Here is a 12,166-nt window from a genome sequence, read left to right on the forward strand (position 1 = left end):
AACAGCAGTGCCAGTTGGTTTGCTTGCATGATTGCCTAACTTAGGTTATGTAGGACCAACAAGATTTTGGCCATCAAGACTTATTTAAGAGTAAATGGCCAAAAGATCCTGTTTCTTAGTGTAGTAAATTGCAATAGAGTAGGTCTGCTCAGTGGATATTTTGTGAGTCAACTCCTCTGTACGTTCTGTTGATTCAATGGGCTTATCCTAGTGCAATTTACTATACTAAGCAAAAGGATTTTGACCAGTATGTCCCATATTGCTTTAAATCCTGTTGCTCAGCACAGTAAATTGCCTGAAGTAAGCCCATTTAATAAGTGGGGATTTGGTGAGTCAACTCCTCCATAAATTCAGTTGATTCAAGTGAGCCTACTCTAGTTGCAATTTACTGTGTCAAAATAAAATTCAACTAGAGTAGGCCCATTGAATCAATGGAACTTATGGAGGAGTTGACTCACCATATCCCCACTGATTCAGTGGGCCTATTTTAGTGTGATTTACTGAACTGAACAGAATTTCACAGTCATTGGCATCAACCTATATAATTGATACACATAGACAGAAAAGGAAACAAAGAAGAGACTACGAATACCACTAGAGGGCCCAACAGATCTGTGGAAAACTAAGTTATCTTTTCCTTCACTGGTATCTTATGTCAAATAGCATTAGAGACAGGACTTGATATTACTGTCAACTATTTCAAATGTTCTGTGTGTATTTATCTTCCAAAAGATAAATACATACATAGCAAAAATTAATATATATATTAAAAATAATGGAACCTAGATTAAAAACCTCTATTGTTTATGTGAGAAGATGATACTGTACTACATGAGTGCAAGTGCAGCAAGACAACATAATGACTACAGTAATATAGTAATTGTGACTATAGCAATAATATAATATAAATTGTAACCAAAAAATAAAAGAAATTGAAATTTATCATGACTGTATAAGAAATTACAACATGGTGAAAGATATATTATTCTGGAGATGAAATGGGAAGACCAGTTCCTTATTATAACTAATGTATGATTTGATTTTTTTAAAAAAAAGGTTTGCAGTGATGGAATAGAATAGAATCAGTTCCAAGGCTAAGCTGGTACTACTGTGTAATGGAAATACAGTATAGTAGACCTTTTGAAACTTTTGAGAGTCTTGTCAGAAACAGTCAAGCAAAAATGTATTAGGTGGAATGTAAATGAAGCAATAAAATACACAAAATATTTGTTTGTTTGCTACCTTTCTCCTAAAGGAGCCAAGGCAGCTTGTGGCCTTAAAAGACACAAAGTTGAAATGAAAAATATTTTGGGAAATGTGGCTCCCTATAGTAGAGTTGGTATACACTGCATTTCTGTGACAATGGCTGCTATTAATGCTATACATATATAGTATACAGTTTATCCTGTATTGTTAGCTTTGGGGCAAGGACCTGAAATTTTGTATCCTGTAAAGCCCTATAAACAATTTTTTAAAATAAAAATAATAAATAAAAAAATCAGCATACAAGAAATGTCCACATCCTCAAGGCTGTTAGCTTGGGAACAACAGATTATTCTTAATTCCTATAACTGATACACTGCCATTCACTATAGTACACATTCATTTAGAAGTAAACCCTATTAATATCTATAGAATTAACTTCACAATAGGTGGGTTGAATATTGCAACCTTGCTGATATTACTTGAAATGATTTATAATTGAAACTAACTAAATAGTCAGTGGGGAATTTGGCTCAGCTGGAAATACTGATAAGGCATGAAATCCAGTTGTTAGTTCCAACTACAGTAGACTCATTGGCTCTAATCCTGTTGTGCAGCCAGAATGATATCACCAGACTCAGCTATGCTGCAATCATTTCAGGGGAATTAAAAGCTTCCTAGAGTCCCCACCCACCAAGTTTCAGGGATCCCTAAGGGGGCTCTAGAAACCTTTTTATTGCCCTGAAATGGCTGCAGCTGATGACATAATTTTTGTTGTGTCGCACAGCTCTGCCAACAGCTCTAGATCAGTAGGATGCCTGTAAGTGTGGTCTACTCTAGGTGCAAATTTCAGTTGGGTTTAGACCACAATAATGTATACTAATTGTCTCTATCCTTCCCCCCCCCCCTTTTGTAAAGTTTTCCCACCAGAAACAGCTTGTGGGAATTTAAAGAATGATCCTGTATGTCTTGGGTATATCCCTAGCTTATATATCCTGTTATGTTGCAGAATTTGGAAGCATTACTACTTTGAATTATAGTAACTGAAATCCGCAAATGACCTGGGAATTTCTAGAAACTGTACTCCAAAGAAAGGTAACTTTTCCAAGCTTTACAGTAGTTTCTAAAAGGATGTGATCTGGAAGATGAAAGAATGTAGGCCGGAATAGTTACACTCAATCTTCTGCTTCCCCCTTCCCTAGCTCTTGCTGCAGCAGAAAGAAACCAAGTACAGTAGGAGATTTATTTCCTCCTCTGATTTCACCCAATCAGGTCTCGGAAACTATAGACAGCCAAACAGTTCCCTGCTCTCTCCTGAGGTGATGGTTACCCTTAACAATTAATAATTATGTGCTGTTAAGTTGGTTGTAACTTATGGCAACCCTTCTCTAGGTTTTTTAGGTATGAAGTATTCACAAGGAGTGGAGAATCACAGCCTTGGGGGATCTTTCTAGATGCTCAGTTTATAATGCATGAAATACATTTAGTTGCATGGGGTCCAAACATTTATGATCAGCTTGGCAATTCCTCTGCGTAATATTACCTCTTTTGACAACCCTAATTGCCTTTCTTTCTTGGTCGACTGCAAAGAAAAGCACTTGCTGTGGCAAGTGCCGTGTAAAATATGTCTGCAGGAGTGTCAGTGGCATCTGATAGATAATGTCTAGACTGTCACTTGTGAAATGCAACACAACCCTTTTGTGCCCATGATATTTTGTGGACTTTTTAAAAAGTGTTTATTTTTAGTGATTGCCCTGCCATGCTGCACTGTCGCAGTTCCTGGAAAAAAAAAAGCAAGAACATTCCTTGAAAGTATAAATGTTGTTGCCTAAGCCTATGTGATTTCCACCGTTTTGCGTAACTTCATTTCCAATATTTTCTACATTCTTCTTCCCGCCTCTAGTGAGATTTTCACCTAGTGAGATTTTCACCTAGCCCCATTTATAGACAGACAAATGGAGGAGAGAGATTTGCAAACAACAGTATAGTTATTCTTGAGGCAAAGCTAGCCAGAATCCTTCCATGGACACAACTGATCTGCTCTGATTTCAGGAAGCTAAGTAGGGTTGGATCTGGCTAATATTGGGATGGGAGACCAGAAGAATATCAGGGAAGAATTCTATCTAGAACCTTGGAGACTCACAGCCAGTTAGAGTTGAGTATAACATTAAATTGGTTTTGTGCACAAGAGACAAAAGAATACCACAATGTGAAAAGCATCAGGTCCAGAGAATCCCTTAGATAGCTAAATTTAAGTGAATTTTCACAGATTTTTGAAGTCCTACACTGTTAAGTGTGAAGCAGTAGCAGGTGTTCATCATTGTTCCAATATTGCTCAATTTTTGAGCATATTGTGGGGATAAAGTCTGTGCTTTTTAAAAATCATCTGGAGAGATCCTAACAAGCAAAATAGACATTCACATGTCCTGCTTGTAAAATGTTATGAAAGGAGGAAAAAACAGAGGAAGGAGTTGGAAGACATATATAGAAGCTGATGTAAGTTTGCTAAGGAATATTTATGTGCCTTGCAAAAGTATATTTTTGATAGCATCCTTGTTGCTTTCTCTCTCTCTCTCTCTTTATGAAGGGAGAACACATCGCAGACAGTCATGGACTTGAGGCTGTTGTGGGTTCATTGTTCAAATTAGACTCCCTGTTCTACACCTCTGAAAATAAAAGCACCTGTTTGCTCAGTTTTAGAGTGCAAAACCATAGGCCCAAACCTTTTGTTTAATTTTATGGCAGTGTCATCTCCCAGCTAATCTGGAAGATGTGTCTTACTTTAAACAGAAAAGGTTGCAACGTGGTGGTGAGCAAACCTTGTATAAAACTAATGATTACTAAACAAACATCAAGAAGAACAACCATGTCTGAATATTGTCCTTCCTTGTGCTTACATCAGAAAGGCATTGCAATAGGCAAATGACTCATCAGAGAAGTGAGAAATAGGTTGCTAGGCAACCCAGCAACCTGGATGGGAGGCCTGCTCCCATATCATGAGACTTGACATGCTTGATGGGTCTCTAGATTTTTAAAATACAATAATTTTATGAGGCAGCAGAGACTGGAAGGATGAACATTCATCACACAGAAGAAAAATGTTTGTGGACAATGAGAGAAACCGTGCAGGGGAGGATTTGTGTAGAAGAAATATACGTCAATTTCATGACTAGCTATCTGAAGACGGAATAAGATGGGCAGAAATGGGAGGCACCACGATTGAAATAAAAATATAAGTGAAATGAAAAGGACTATGAAAAACCACTGGATTAATCGGTGGAAAATAGCAATTACACTGTTTGCATTTGGCTACAGAATGATCAGGCATGAGTTCACTACAGCTTACTGGAAGAAGAGTATAAGGAGAAGGCAGCATTATCAAATATTATTGAAGTGATAAGAAAACATTCATATTTAATTTGTACGTATGTTATGTTCGTAAACAGGAACAGTTTCTGTGACCGCCACCATTTAGGATCACTGTTTAGGATACAGCCTAATTCTACATTTTTTCAATACAATCAGAGTTATCCCAAGGAATGCTTCTAAAAGAGTTTTTGGCTGAGTTTACTGACATTATAGTGTGCACAAATACCTTTGCTTTAAGAGACAAATTAAGAGTGAAGAAATGCATAAAAGTGACTATTTTCATCAACTGTAGAACAATTAGTCATTTATCTTGAGCAAGCTGCATTTATCTTGAGCAAGCTGCTTCATACAAAAACCATGCCACTCAGGGGGAGAGTTCATCCTCTCCAATCTAATATATACTGTATAGTGCCTAACTTCTAGGCACACCTACTTGGGCATTTCTTTTAGGGAGTGATGCCGGTTTACACTTTGAATATAATTCAAGTAAATAAAAGGATATAAGGAAGATACATTTTAAATACTATTGGTGTACACTTCAAAAGCCTCTTTCCTAAACCCTTTCTTCTTTGGTGGGAAGTTTTAACAGGATGATGCCTCTCTCTTTTCCCATTTAGAATGAAGAATCCCCTCCAGCAAGACACAGCTTTTGCCAAAGCATCTCAGAAGACTTCCCCTTTTGCTGAATCAAATGCTACCTGAAAGTAAGTTCATAGTCTCATTATACATCAGAGTGACAAACACATATTCTGTATATTTCCACACAGAGAGATCTTTATAACGTTTCCAAAGACTTGCGTTTTTTCCAGTTCTTCCTTACCAGAATGTGGAATGTTCTATTATAAACAATAGAACAGTGGTGTTTGTTTCTTAAAACCAACTAATTTTCCTCTTTTGGCAGTGAAAAATGGGAAGCTGAGAGATGACCATTTTAAAGTGCTGGGGGAAAACCAGAACATGAGCATTCTTAGCAATCCCTTGAAGCAGTTCCTCAAAGTATTCTTAAAATATGTTATAGCCCAGTCCATCTTACAAGCCACTTTAAAACATTTTTAAAAAGCATTCCCCTGCATCAGTCTTTAGGGTACAATCAGACAGTGTGAACATCTCATGTCCAGTCATACCAGAAAGGGTCTTTTTACAAGGACCAATCTCCTTTAAAGCAACCAACCTTTCTATCTGTTGTGTAATCAGCTGGAAGTTACTCACACCACACTATGCTAAAAGCTGTCTAAAATGCAATCTGTTTCCCATTTTATTATACCCTAAGTCTTCTTCCTCAACAAACCCTTTTTAAAGTTGCTGCAACCAATACAGATACCTTTTCTAGATGCTCCCCATACACTTTAGGATCTTTGGGAAGGTAAGGTTCTTAGTGTAGACCACAACAGTTGCCTTTTCCAAATGTCTCTCCCCCCCCCTTTTTTTTTTTTGTTTAATTAGAGAGATACTCTTCCAGCTAGCTTGGGAATAACACCCTGAAAAGCGATTGTTTGATTCACTAAAGTTCATACTTAAATTGCTTCTGGCTTCACTTGCCCAGCCATCTGTTCTCTTAAAGCAAGAGTTCAGTGTCCTGCTGAGATTTGCTGCTTCAGCGGGGTCAGTAAAGAGTTATGGCTATAGTTTGGTCAAGGAGAAGGAGAAAGGGAGGGATGAATAGAGAAGAGGAATGCTATGAAGCCCTTGGTTGATTATATCTTTGGGCATTGTCAGCTTAATATTTATAGCAGGAAAAAAAAGACCCATTGTTGTGAAAGATCCACATGTTCTCATTTACAGTAACACAATTGCTACTAAGTTTTTGTGTAGTTTATCCAGATACCTTCCATTAAGACAGCGATTCTGTTGTGGAGGGATCACACACCCCTAGAACTTATACTGTGTATCTTGTTGTTGGAAAAATGCAATGTACAGTAGATATTTGCTCCTTCTTGGCATTTCCTTTTCTACAATAAGCACTCTGTGAATTGTGATTCTGTGACTGGGTAGTGCACTTATGTCATGCCTGAGCTACTTAAAGACAAACCATTTAAAAGAGGTTGAATACTTCCCTGCTGCCCCACTGAAGTGTGAGAGAATTTGTCTGTTTTTTTTTTTTAAACGGAAAGAGGGAAGGCACCTGCAAATCCTCTCTCCCACTACAAACACATCCCCTTATTTAAAAGTACTTCCGCTTTTTAAAAAGAGGATGTTTTGGAGAGTAGTTTGAATATTCCACAGCTGCAGTGCACATGTTTTTGAACTGGGGAGGGGTTAAAAAAAGTCTTGTCCATTTCATTTTTCCTCTTTTGGCAGAACAAGTGAAAGGGACGTTCTTCTGCAAGTTATTATCATCCAATTACATTCTGTCCAATGGGACTTCTGTACATTGGCAGTTGAGGAGATGGTATTCCTCCGCAAGAGAAATTTTCTCAAAAAACTCATTCTAACAGAATTATGCTTTGTTTATCTTGTACATGTATGTGATGGTTTCTATCCTCTCATTTTAAAAAAAAGTGTTTTTCTCTGGTCACTCTTTTATTTTTTCTTTCTTACTCGGGTCAGTACAGTATTTCTTTTCCTGTGATGGTGGATATTATTAGCCTGGGAGAGGGGGTTAATGTAAATGTTGGTTGTACTCCAGAATTTTTCAGACTGCTAAAAAGAAAATAACTACTCTTTCCATCCTTGTTGTATAGCTTGAGCTCTCACATTTGATGGCTGTTTTAGTTTCTGTATCCTGTGTTCTCCCCCACCCCAGAACTTATTCTGTCTTTGGTGCTGTGCCAAAAAAGGTTTTTCACTCTGTCACCATTGTTGTGTTTTATTATAGTCAGTGGAAGGAATTCTTTTCATTTACCTTAGCTCAGACTCAGTGGAAGTAAAGAACAGATTTAAGGAACTAGATTTGGTGGACAGAGTGCCTGAAGAACTTTGGATAGAGGCTCGTAACATTGTCCAGGAGGCAGCAACGAAAACCATCCCAAAGAAAAGGAAATGCAAGAAAGCAAAGTGGCTGTCCAACGAGGCCTTAGAAATAGCAGAGAGGAGAAGGGAAGCAAAATGCAAGGGAGATAGGGAAAGTTACAGAAACTTGAATTCAGACTTCCAAAGAATAGCAAGGAGAGACAAGAGGGCCTTCTTGAATGAACAATGCAAAGAAATAGAGGAAGATAACAGAAAAGGAAAGACCAGAGATCTGTTCAGGAAAATTGGAGATATTAGAGGAACATTTTGCGCAAAGATGAACATGATAAAAGACAAAAATGGGAGGGACCTAACAGAAGCAGAAGACGTCAAGAAGAGGTGGCAAGAATACACAGAGGAATTATATCAGAAAGATTTGGATATCCTGGACAACCCAGACAATGTAGTTGCTGACCTTGAGCCAGACATCCTGGAGAGCGAAGTCAAGTGGGCCTTAGAAAGCCTGGCTAACAACAAGGCCAGTGGAGGTGATGGCATTCCAGTTGAACAATTTAAAATCTTGAAAGATGATGCTGTTAAGGTGCTACATTCAATATGCCAGCAAGTTTGGAAAACTCAACAGTGGCCAGAGGATTGGAAAAGATCAGTCTACATCCCAATCCCAAAGAAAGGCAGTGCCAAAGAATGCTCCAACTACCGTACAATTGCACTCATTTCGCACGCTAGCAAGGTTATGCTCAAAATCCTCCAAGGTAGGCTTCAGCAGTATGTGGACCGAGAACTCCCAGAAGTACAAGCTGGATTCCGAAGAGGCAGAGGAACTCGAGACCAAATTGCTAACTTGCGCTGGATTATGGAGAAAGCCAGAGAGTTCCAGAAAAATATCTACTTCTGCTTCATTGACTATGCGAAAGCCTTTGACTGTGTGGACCACAGCAAACTATGGCAAGTTCTTAAAGAAATGGGAGTGCCTGACCACTTTATCTGTCTCCTGAGAAACCTATATGTGGGACAGGAAGCAACAGTTAGAACTGGTCATGGAACAACTGAGTGGTTCAAAATTGGGAAAGGAGTACGGCAAGGCTGTATATTGTCCCCCAGCTTATTTAACTTATATGCAGAATACATCATGCGGAAGGCTGGACTGGAAGAAACCCAAGCTGGAATTAAGATTGCCGGAAGAAATATCAACAACCTCCGATATGCAGATGATACCACTCTGATGGCAGAAAGTGAGGAGGAATTAAAGAACCTTGTAATGAGAGTGAAAGAGGAGAGTGCAAAAAACGGTCTGAAACTCAACATCAAAAAAACTAAGATCATGGCCACTGGTCCCATCACCTCCTGGGAAATAGAAGGGGAAGATATGGAGGCAGTGTCAAATTTTATCTTCCTGGGCTCCGTGATTACTTCAGATGGAGACAGCAGCCCTGAAATTAAAAGGCGCCTTCTTCTTGGGAGGAAAGCGATGACAAATCTTGACGGCATCTTGAAAAGCAGAGACATCACCTTGCCAACAAAAGTCCGAATAGTCAAAGGTATGGTTTTTCCTGTCGTGATGTATGGAAGTGAGAGCTGGACCATAAAGAAAGCAGACCGCCGAAGAATTGATGCCTTTGAATTGTGGTGCTGGAGGAGGCTCTTGAGAATCCCCTGGACTGCAAGGAGAACAAACCTATCAGTTCTAAAGGAAATCAACCCTGAATGCTCACTTGAAGGACAGATCCTGAAGCTGAAGCTCCAGTACTTTGGCCATCTCATGAGAAGAAAAGAGTCCTTGGAAAAAACCTTGATGTTAGGAAGGTGTGATGGCAAGAGGAGAAGGGGACGACCAAGGATGAGATGGCTGGACAGTGTCTGCGAAGCAACCAACATGAACCTGACACAACTCCGGGAGGCAGTAGAAGACAGGAGGGCCTGGCGTGCTCTGGTCCATGGGGTCACGAAGAGTCGGACACGACTAAACGACTAAACACACACAACAGCTCAGACTCCTCAGCTGGGCTTCTTCCCTAGGAACTACATTCAGGTTTCTGCACCTTGCTCCTTTGGCTCAGAGCCAGTGACCCTCTCCTGTATATCACGGAGGCACCAGCAATACGATTCTGAAGGAGCATTGAACTGCCTGCTGGTGTAGCAAGACAGTAGGATTGCCCAGACAATGACTCTTCTGGATAGGCAATATTGGACCAGGCTTCCAAATGCTCTAGAAACACCATGAGGAAACCAGATCAGGTCAATGTTGAATGGAAGAAATTTCCACCTGAATGACTTTGGCCTTATTAAGTGCTCTTTATCTTTTATTATTGATGGTATCAGTTCTCTTACTTCTTGATTAAGAGCCAATTGGTGTATCACTCACTTCATCATAAAAGGTGATTTCGTTGTTCTTTAATGTAGATTTTGCTATGGATTTATTTTGTTTGTTTTACAGTTTTGTTCAGTTTTCTTTGTTGTTATTCTAAAGGGCATCTGTACAAAGAGAACAGTTTCCTTTCAGTACAGAGTGTAATTATGTTAAAAATGTAACGGGAACTGGGCATTGGAAGGAAGCCTTAGCAGAAGGCATCTCTTTCTCCTTCCCAATGCATGCATGTGTATGCATATGTGTTGTACATATGCATTGTATTCCAGCTAAGTTGAACAAAAGAGAAATAGTCAGGGTTTTTTCTTGTCTCTTACACATAGAGGTGGATTGCTTCATGTACCTGGAATAAGAGCTTGCTGATTAGTATATGTTCATTTTTCAGGTACATGGAAATGTTGGAGTTAGAGTGGTGGGTGAAGAAATGTAACAGTGTGATTAATTTGTAGAAACAAGATTTAGGCTTGGAAAATAACTTGGATCACTAAAAAGTTACAGCATATGTTGGTGTTCTAAAAGATCTCTTCATCAGGCAAAGATGGTGTAAACCTTGGAGTTAAGGGAGGGAAAAACTTGGCGAGATGTTATGTCTGTGGTTCCTGAATGCAGACTGCTGGTGAGGCGATTAATAAGGAAGTGTTAGAAAATTTTAGGGAAATATTTTAAACTGTCTTAACGTGTTCTGAGTACATTTTAAAATGGTGTGAAGCTTAGCCCTCTTGGCTACTGTACTATCTACAGATGTTTTTCTATATATCTATGATGACAAAGAATGTGCCACATATGGTCCTCTGAGTCATTTCCCTTTCCTATTCCCTCTGTTTTTGTTTTTGTTGTTTTGCCTCATTTTGTTTTTCTGCTTTTGGTAACATTTTACCTGATCTAGATATCTTGAAAGCTTGCATATTTTCAGAGACCTTTGAGTCTGCATAAAAAGCATTACAATGAAAACAATTTTAGAGTTTATTTATGGACAACATGTCTAATCTTTAAGCAAATTTTGTTTAAGTAAGCTCAGTGAAATAAATGAGAAATTAACACAGAAACCACTGTATGAATTTAAATTAATCAACTTGAGTTTTCATAACAGTTTTTGTCTTGTCTTTTTTCTATTTTGGCTTTAGCAAACATTTTAAAAATAAAGATAAATTATAAAATCACATTCTTCAAGTTTATAGTATCACACTCTGTTTTAATATGAGACCAAATTTCGTGTAGTCACTATAATGGATAGAGTTACAGACTTAGGAAACCTGAGTTCAACTCTGCTTGGTCTTGAAAAATCTATAATGAGGTGAAACTGGTAAAATCACTCCTTAAATTATCTTGCTTGCTTTGAAAGCCATTTGGCTTGGTACTGACTTGATGGCACATAACCTGACACTCTGTTTGACAGAACAATATTCTGTCTCCTTGTTAATCAGATAGTAAAATCAGTTTCCATTGGTGATGGTTTGGGGGCACCCAATAGGAGGATCAGAGGCTTTCTGTTGTGTTACCATAGCCTCCCTGTTATGTGTCTAAGCTAGCCATTCCCACAAGATGCATTACTTAAAAGCACCACATTCAGTACAGTATATGTGCTGGGAATGAGTAGTTGGGCAGTGCAACCTCTGGAACACCTAGCGAAACAAACTGCAGTGGAAGGTTAAGTAAGACGAGCTGCCAGACTTCATATCTGAACTCTCTGCATGTGAGCTGCAGAAATGATAAAAGAGGGATGCTGGGGGAAAAAAAGAAATAGAGAGGCATAGCAGCAGGTGAACTCAGTTAAGGAAATGTTTTCTTTATTGTGAACAAAAAGCTCTCAAGGAATTAGGAGCAAAGGGTCAGTGACCAACAAGCACCCTATGGAATCCATGCATATGATGGCTACCATTGTGGTTTATGGCAGCCAGTTCCAGAGACAATGCAGGATTCATCTTCTTGCTTTTAACTGCCTCTTTGCAAGGGCAAGGAGAATTTTTATTTATTTATTTATTTATTTATTTATTTATTTATTTATTTATTTATTTATTTATTTGTTTGTTTGTTTGTTTGTTTGTTTGTTTGTTTGTTTGTTTGATCTGTATCCCACCCATCTGGTCTATAGAACCACTCTAGGCATAGAAATTGCCCCAGCTGTGTTTTCAGCTGTTGTCAAAGGGAGACAGCTGTCACATGGAGCAACATAAAGGAGCATCTGCTTCCTCACTGTAATATGTTGGTGTTGTTGCTGTTTGATGTCAAAATGCTGACTTAGGGTACCCCCAATAAAGTTTCTATGTTATGTGAGATACTCAAGGAGCAACACAGACATCCCAGTCAGTTTCCATGGGT

At 38.8% G+C, this 12,166-nt stretch overlaps 1 long non-coding RNA gene across 2 annotated transcripts in view; it reads left to right on the forward strand.

The window, feature by feature from the left end:
- LOC110073651 (uncharacterized) overlaps positions 1 to 12,166 on the forward strand; it is a 43,175-nt gene that overhangs the window by 24,911 nt on the left and 6,098 nt on the right. For both annotated transcript variants that reach the window (XR_013545856.1, XR_013545855.1), the window contains exons 4-5: positions 2,213 to 2,298; positions 5,190 to 5,276. This is a non-coding gene — a long non-coding RNA (uncharacterized LOC110073651). The remainder of the gene's footprint in view (positions 1 to 2,212; positions 2,299 to 5,189; positions 5,277 to 12,166) is intronic.

This window comes from Pogona vitticeps, chromosome 5 (assembly GCF_051106095.1).
Source record: "Pogona vitticeps strain Pit_001003342236 chromosome 5, PviZW2.1, whole genome shotgun sequence".
Classification (NCBI taxonomy): Eukaryota; Metazoa; Chordata; class Lepidosauria; order Squamata; family Agamidae; genus Pogona; species Pogona vitticeps.